At 44.4% G+C, this 8,068-nt stretch overlaps 1 non-coding gene across 1 annotated transcript; it reads right to left on the reverse strand.

Moving 5' to 3' along the window:
• Positions 1 to 2,645: 2,645 nt before the first annotated feature.
• trnar-ucg (transfer RNA arginine (anticodon UCG)) lies at positions 2,646 to 2,737 on the reverse strand. The gene is given in 2 exon segments: positions 2,646 to 2,681; positions 2,701 to 2,737. It is a non-coding gene; the product is annotated as a tRNA-Arg (tRNA).
• Positions 2,738 to 8,068: the final 5,331 nt, after the last annotated feature.

The following is an 8,068-nucleotide window of genomic DNA, read 5'->3' on the forward strand; positions in this document are numbered from 1 at the left end:
CAAAGACTTGGGGTCCCAGAACAGATCACTGAGGCACTCCACTGGTCACCGGCCTCCATACAGAATCTGACCCGTCTACTACCACACTTTGCCTTCAGTGGGCAAGCCAGTTCTGGATCCACAAAGCAATGCCCTTTTGGATCCAATGTCTCCTTACTTTCTCAATAAGCCGTGCACGGTGTACCTTATCAAAGGCCTTGCTGAAATCCATATACATTACATCTACTGCTCTACCTTCATCAATGTGTTTAGTCACATCCTCAAAAAAATCAATCAGGCTTGTAAGGCACGACCTGCCTTTGACCAAGCCATGCTGACTATTCCTAATGATATTATGCCTTTCCAAATGTCAATAAATACTGCCTCTCAGGATCTTTTCCATCAGCTTACGAACTACTGAATTAAGCCTCACTGGTCTACAATTTCCTGGGCTATTTCTACTCCCTTTCCTGAATAAGGGAAGAACATCTGGCAACCCTCCAATCCTCCGGAACCTCTCCTGTCCCCATTGATGATGCAATGGGACGGTATGATCCCGAGATTAAAGGGATTACGTGTGAGAAGCGTTTGATTAAATGTGGGTGCATATTATTGACAACTATAGAATATTGAAAGACTGCGAGAGTATGGATGTGGTGGGAATAATTCACATAGTGGAGGGAGTCTAGGACCAGACGGCACTGCCTCAGAATACAAGGGCGCCCCTTCAGAAGAAAGATAAAGATAAAATTCTGCTATCTAGGGAACTCATTGCTATGGACGGCAGTAAAGGCGGAACAATTGTTTTTTTTATATAGCAAAATTTTCTGATCAGTCAGTGTGTCAAAGGTCACAGGCAGAAGGCGGGAAAATGGGGATTGAGGGAAATAATGAAGCAGCACAAGCAACATAAAAGGAGTCAATAGCCCCCCCCCCCCCAAAGTTTCAGGAAAAATCATCATCGCCCACCACCCACCATGTAAGCAATGGCAATGTCCGTAAAGATAGATGTGCTCAATGGTGGGAGAGCTTCACCGGACATGTACTGGGCCAAACACACCACAGTCTGTAGGAACTTACGTTCAATGACATTGATGTTCCCATACCGAGCCATGAGGCAGCCAGTCGATACACTCGGTATCACATTTACAGAAATGTGTCAAGTTTCCAGCTGTCCTGCCGATCTCCGCAAACTCCGACGAAACCAAAGGCGCCGCCGAGCTTCCTTCGCATTTGCACTTGTGATGGGTCCGGGGAAAAACCTCGGAATTAGGAACACCCGGGGATTTAAAGTTGCTCACCCTCACTGATCCTCCGATGAGGACTGGCTCTTGGACCTCTGGTTACTTCTCCCGTTGCTTCGCTTGCATTGAGTGGGACGTTCACGGGTGGGGTGGAAGCTGGAGGCGAAGTGGTTGACATTGTCGAGCTCAGTGTGAATGCAGGAAGCGGCAGCAATACATTGGTCGACGCAGTTGGGGTGAGTTACCAGGGAAAGTGTGGTACATTGGTTTGGTAGATTGATTTACTTAGGCAACGAAAAGGGAGACATATATGGGACACATGCGGGTGTCCATAACTACCCATTGAATTTGGAGTAAGCGGGAGAAGCAGAAAGAGAAACTGTTGAGGTGAGGACCGGTTCTGCCAGACGGAGGATGGTGATGATAGAGGGATGCTGGTTGGTTGTGTACTTTAGAAATGTGGAGAGTTTTAACGCCCTCTTGATGAGGGACTGGAAATCCATGGAGACAATGCGACGGTCGGGGCCAGGGAGTCGAAAGTTTGTGAGTTGATCGAGAGCACAAAAAGCTTCGCGAATGTAGGTGGGAAGGGGCTGAATTATGGAGCATAGTTTGGACTGGAGCTGGAAGAACACAGGATAGTGGGGCAGGAACTGGCAGAGACAATGGGCCTAACCAGACATTTAGGCTTATGAATCAAGTAGAAGGTCGAAGGCGGACAGTTCAGGGCAATGGAAACACGAGTTATCCACAGTGAATGGAGGTTCTCCGGAGTTGATGATGTCACTGATAATGCCGGATGCAGTTCTCTGAAGATCCGGTGTCGGGATTCTTCGAGGTGTATGCATCATGATAGGTGTGAAAGTTCCCGCCTAGTCTCAGCCAGTTGGAGGTCAGTCCGCCACTCCAAAACAGCAGCACTTTGTCAGCAGGTTGGATGGTAACTTTGGGACCGGTGCTGAAAGATTAGAGGGCAGTAAATTCAGTGGGGGTAAGGTTCGAGAAGCAGTGAAGATTCCTAATGTTGAGGCGGTTGATGTCTGCTCGGGAATTAGTGATGAAGACATCCCACAGCAGGCAGATAACCAGCGTGCTGTGTCCGAGAGGACGAGGGTTGGAACCAGAAGAAATCACCCTCAGTGCTGTGTGGTGAATTCTTGCCGATAAGATCTGCTCTGAGACGGAGCTGAATGTGAAATTAATTTTGCCTTCCCAGCAGCAGCTCCTCCTGAAGATCTGAGAAGCTCCAGCAAATTGTTTATGTGTCGGCAGAAATACTACACAGACTAGACACTTAAAATTATATGTTGCGTAGAACGAAGACGATGCATTACGTTTTCCCCGGGAGTGGAGTATTCCGATTAATCCCCACGCGGATAATCATACTGCAGGGAGTGAACTGAATCCGACAGTTTGTCAAAACGACCGTGGCAGGACTCGTACCTGCAATCTTCTGATGACTTCCATCATTCAAGCACCGAAGTCAGACGCCTTATCCATTAGGCCACACGGCCGTATTCTGCGAGAAAGGCCAAGGGGAAAAATGGGGAACACACTGACTGCTGCAAGGCGTTTCCACCTGTAAAATCATTTGCTGACCGAGCTAAAAGTACTCGCCTGCAGTGATTTCATTCCTAGGTGAACATTCGACCATTTGTTGTGTCAATATCTCTCCATGCATTCCTGCTTTGGGCTGTTCAATATTCTGTTTCTGTCACACAGAAAGGAATTGTCAAAGGCACACGTCACTGTCTTTTGCAGCGGTGGTATATTCTGGGATTGGAATCAGTGACAATGGTCCACCACATTCAATACATTGTTGATCGAGTGAACTCGATTTATTTTTAGGTATTTCAGACGTTGGTTTGTTATTCCAGAACCGTGTAACCATTCATTTGTGTCGGTAAAGCGTTAGGATGCTTGGATCTGCTGCTCAGCATAGCCGGACGAGCCCTTCAGTGTGTCTGTAATGTGGTAGCTATCAGGTTATTGCATTTGCCCAGTACACAGAAAGTACCCATTCTCTAACCTGATGCCAAATTCCTATAATATCTGTTTACATGAAATCGAGCGATATAATGACAAAGCTACGGAAATTTCATTTAATTCATCTTAATTTATCTTATATTACAACTCAAAACACTCACAGGTTCTTCAAGTTACGGAGCATGGAATCGATCCTTTTGCGTTAGCACGTCCACGGTGTCTGTGTCTGCATTATCTATTTCCCTGTTTTATGTGGTTGGCACAAATCTCTCTAAACTGTCCATGGCCTCAGGTTTAGCAGATCATTACCTGAACCTGCCACCACAGTTAGTTGCTCTGATTAGATTATCCAAGAGAAAGAATCAGTCCAGAGTCCACAGAATGGTGTGGGGGGTGGGGGTGGTGAGAAATCAGAGCCTTTTCATAACAAAAGGCTACTTGTTTGACAGTAGTCTCAGGGTTAGCAGATCGTCAACTCAAGCTTCCGGTGTCCAAGTTCAGTTGCTCTGATTAGATCATCCAAAAGCAAGAATCAGTCCAGAGTCCACAGAATGGTGTGTGTGTGTGGGGGGGGGGGGGGGGTGAGAAATCAGAGCCTTTTCATAACAAAAGGCTACTTGTTTGACAATAGTCTCAGGGTTAGCAGATCGTCAACTCAAGCTTCCGGTGTCCAAGTTCAGTTGCTCTGATTAGATTATCCAAAAGCAAGAATCAGTTCAGAGTCCACAAAATGGTGTGGGGCTGGGGGGGTGGGTAGAGAAATCAGTCCCTTAACATAACAAATGGCGATTTGTTTGAGAATGGTCTCAGGTTTAGCAGATCTTCACCTGAAGCTTCCTGTGTCCACATTCAGTTGCTCTGATTAGATTATCCAAGAGCAGACAAACTCACGGGGGAAACTAAGAGATCTGGTGTGTCAGTACAGTAGTTTCTTTTAGTCAGCAGGGTGTTTTATGAGCCCTTCCTTCTGCCACGGACAGTGTTCTCGGGTCAGCTGTCGTTAAATGCTCCAGGGTGGATGTTGGAGGGTTTTGCTGAGCTGCCGAGTGCTGTAGGGGTCAGAGGGTTTTACAGAGTTGGGAAGTAATGCAGGGGTTGAACGGGATTTACGGATGGCGAGGGGTGATTGTGTGTTTCTCTGCCACTGTGGAAATGTACTTTACTTGTAGTACCAAGATGGAATTTCTGTCTGTAACGAAATGAAACTTATATTGTAGCGGAGTTTTTTTGCTAATAATGTTCATGCGATATTATACTGAGGGAACCTGAGTTCCTGACTGCAGATTGCAGTCCCTACACTGTATTCCATCTGCCACTTCATTGTCTGTTCTCCAGACCTGACTGAGACCTTCTGCAGACTCCTGGTTTGCTCTCAGCTACCTGTCCTGCACTTACGTTTGTATCATCTGAAAAGCTGGTCACCAGGCCATAAATTCTGATCATTGGTCCAGAAACCAGAACTGATCGTTCATCCAGATCGTTGATATTTTTACATGAAAAGAGGCATTCACAATACTGACCCCAGCAACATACCGTTAGTTACCGGCTGCAAAGAGTGTAGGCTCGCATTGTACTGACGCTTTGCTTTTGCCAGCAATCCGATCTTTGATCCATTGCAGTAGCCTTCCTGTAATAACATGACCTGTGATGTTGTTAAGCAGCCTCAAGTGCAAAACCTTGCTAAAGATCATCTGAAAATTCATGCAAACAACATCCACTAACTTTCATTTTTCTATCTTGCTTATTAATTACTCAAAGAATTCCAACAAATTTCTCAGGAAAGATTTCCCCAAAGGAAAACTCATGCGCCTCTAAGTAGACCGAGAAATCATATGAAAGGAATCCAAAGTCTTCCCAACCACTGGAGTCAGATCATCTGTTCCATCATGTCCTTTCTTCTTCCCCCCTCCTTTTAAAAGAGTGGAGTGACATTTCCAACTTTCTAGTCCCCCAGAAATCTTCCAAAATCGAAAAACTCTTGAATTATCATTACTCCTTCTGTAAGAGAAACATGAGGCTGCACTTCTTCACTCAAAGGCGGTTAGAATGTGGAATGGGCTGCCAGAGCAAGTGGCTGTATCGATTTCAGCATTTCAGTGGATTTGGATGGATTCATGGAAGCGAGGGGTACGGAGGGATATGGCTCCGCTGGAGATTGCTGGAACTTTTCCGATTACGGGGTTGGCACAGACTAAATTGGCCGAATGGCATTTTTGTGTTTTAGTGTTCTATGGCTCTAATCCCTTCACAAACACTTCAGCGAACTTTTACTGAACACTGGTCCAAGAGTCTTATCTACCTTCAGGCATTTCAGCTTCCAAAGCACATTTTCTCCTCAGTAATCGCATCTATGCTCACTTCTGCCCCCTATGCCCTTTAATTATTGGTATTCGTGGGGAAATAGATGGTAAGTCAGAGGAAGAGGTGTACGGGGCAGGGGAGGAAGTACAAGGTAATTTATTGATGAAACAGGGAGGGGGCGTGGTGAAGTAAAATATCTCCTGAGGATATATTTTCTATAACGAAACCAGGATTCGCACTCCATGACGGCATGTGTAAAACTAATAAGAAGTATCGACAGACAAACTTAAGTGAAAGCACAATCCAGGGAAATGAAGAAATGGTCACTATAGAAGATTAAGTTAACCTCTAATGACCCTCCATTGAAAGCATCCCGGGGAGATGAGCAGACAAGTTCCTAGCAAACTGAGAAATGAGTCCGTTTCGCGCTGCCCGGACTTCCAGTCTTACCAGCTTGAGCTGAGAAACAATATAAATATAATAATTGTTTTTATAGGCTGACAAATCCTCCATAGGCGGACGATTGCTGCTTCATCATCAAAGGCAGAGCAATTAATTTAATTAATAGAATTTATATATAAAGATATAAACACGAACATTGGACAAGATAACTGCAGAGCAAAGTAAAGCATGAAAGTTGTAATAGAGCTGGTAGAATCAGCAAGATACAACACAACGAAGAGATGAGCATGAAACGTGAGACCATAAGACGCAGGAGCAATTATTGGTTCATCGAGTCTGCTCCGCCATTTCATCATGGCTGACCTAATTTTCCTCGCAGCCCCAATCTCTTGCATTCTCTCTATATCCCTTCATCTCCTGACCAATGGAGAATCTATCAAACACTGTCTGAAATAAACGTAGTCAACTGGCCTCCACAACTACCTCTGGCAACGAATTCCGCAGATTCATCACTCTCTAGGTAATCTCATCTTCGTTCCAAAAGGAAGCACCTCTATTCAGAAACTGTGTCCTCTGGTTCCAGACTCTCCCACCATAGAACATTCTCTCCACATCCAATCCATCGAGACATTAGATAGGTTCCAATTATGCCAACCATCAGATTCTCTTCTTTTGACAAGATATTCAATCCTGGAATCATTTTCGTTAACCTCCGTTAAGCTCACGTCATGTTAGCCCATCCTTTCAAGAAGGAGCTAGATAGATATCTGATGGATAGGGGAATCAAGGGACATGGGGACAAGGCAGGGACTGGGTATTGATAGTGAATGATCGGCCATGATCTCAGAATGGCGGTGCAGACTCGAGGGGCCGAATGGTCTACTTCTGCACCTATTGTCTATTGTCTATCAGGGGCAAAAACTGCTTACAGTATTCCAAGTGAAACCTCGCCAGTACTTTATTCAGCCTCAATGTTAAGTCCTTGCTTTTATCTTCAAGTCCTCTTGAAATGAACGCTAAAATTTGATTTTATTTTTTCACCAACAGAGCTATGCAACCTTTCCCGCGTCCCTGCGCATCCTTTATAGAAACTTACAAGTACATGGGACATATGAGATGTGCTGGATACTGCAGATGCTGGGAATCCAGAGCAATACACGCAACCTGCTGGAGGGGCTCAGCAGGTCAGGCCGTATTTATGGACGAGAATCAAAGTTTTGGGCTAAGACGTTGCATCAGAAATCTTGATACGCGGGTTTCTGGAATGCCAACTGGCAAGTGAAATATAAAGTAGTGCGATAAAGGGAAAACATGACAAAATTTACTGCAAGGCTTAAGAACATTTGCCAAGCAGATCTCCAATGTATAGCAAATACATCAAAGGCAATAAACACTTCTGCTACACCAATTGTTTAAGCATTATTTCGGCAAAATTTACTATGTCCCATTCCGATCTGGAAACTTTAGAAATGAACAATAGGAACTGAAATGACAAATTAAAAAAAAAACACTGTTTGCAATGAAACCCCCCCAGATTAACACTACCGAGGACAGAAGGAGGAAAAGCTATACAGACTTTAAAAAAACGCCCAACAGTCTGATAACACTTCTAAAGTATGTACTTGGAAATAAAAAAAAAATAAACAGGATTCAGCACTCCATGAGAGTATATGGAAGTCTGCTAAGAAATACAGACCAGAAAACTTAAATCAGAGGCCAGTTCAGAAAAATGAAACATCACTATGGAAGAAAACGTTAACCAGTGGAATTTAATTAAACAAATTTGGCAGGGGGATGGGAACCGGAGTGATGGCATGAGGAAGGGGAAAACTAAAATAAATCAGAGATAGTGTGCAACATAGATGACAGAAAGGACAGGCAGGAGATGAGGCATAATCACGGCCAGTGGGATGAGTTACAGGACAATAGATGCCTGGTGCAGTTACAATAGAAACAACACATACTGGACTTAAAGAAAGAAAGAATGGAATGGAAGAAGAGCACTGCCGTGGCTGACAATGAAATCAAAGCCAAGGCGAAAACAAAAGAGCCAGCATACAAGGAAGCCAAAGTTAGTGGGAAGATAGGGGATTGGGAAGCTTTTAAAAACTTGCAGAACGAAACTAAGTTCATTAAGAAGGAAATGGTAAATTATG

The sequence above is a fragment of the Hypanus sabinus genome, unplaced genomic scaffold (genome assembly GCF_030144855.1).
Source record: "Hypanus sabinus isolate sHypSab1 unplaced genomic scaffold, sHypSab1.hap1 scaffold_262, whole genome shotgun sequence".
Lineage (NCBI taxonomy): Eukaryota > Metazoa > Chordata > Chondrichthyes > Myliobatiformes > Dasyatidae > Hypanus > Hypanus sabinus.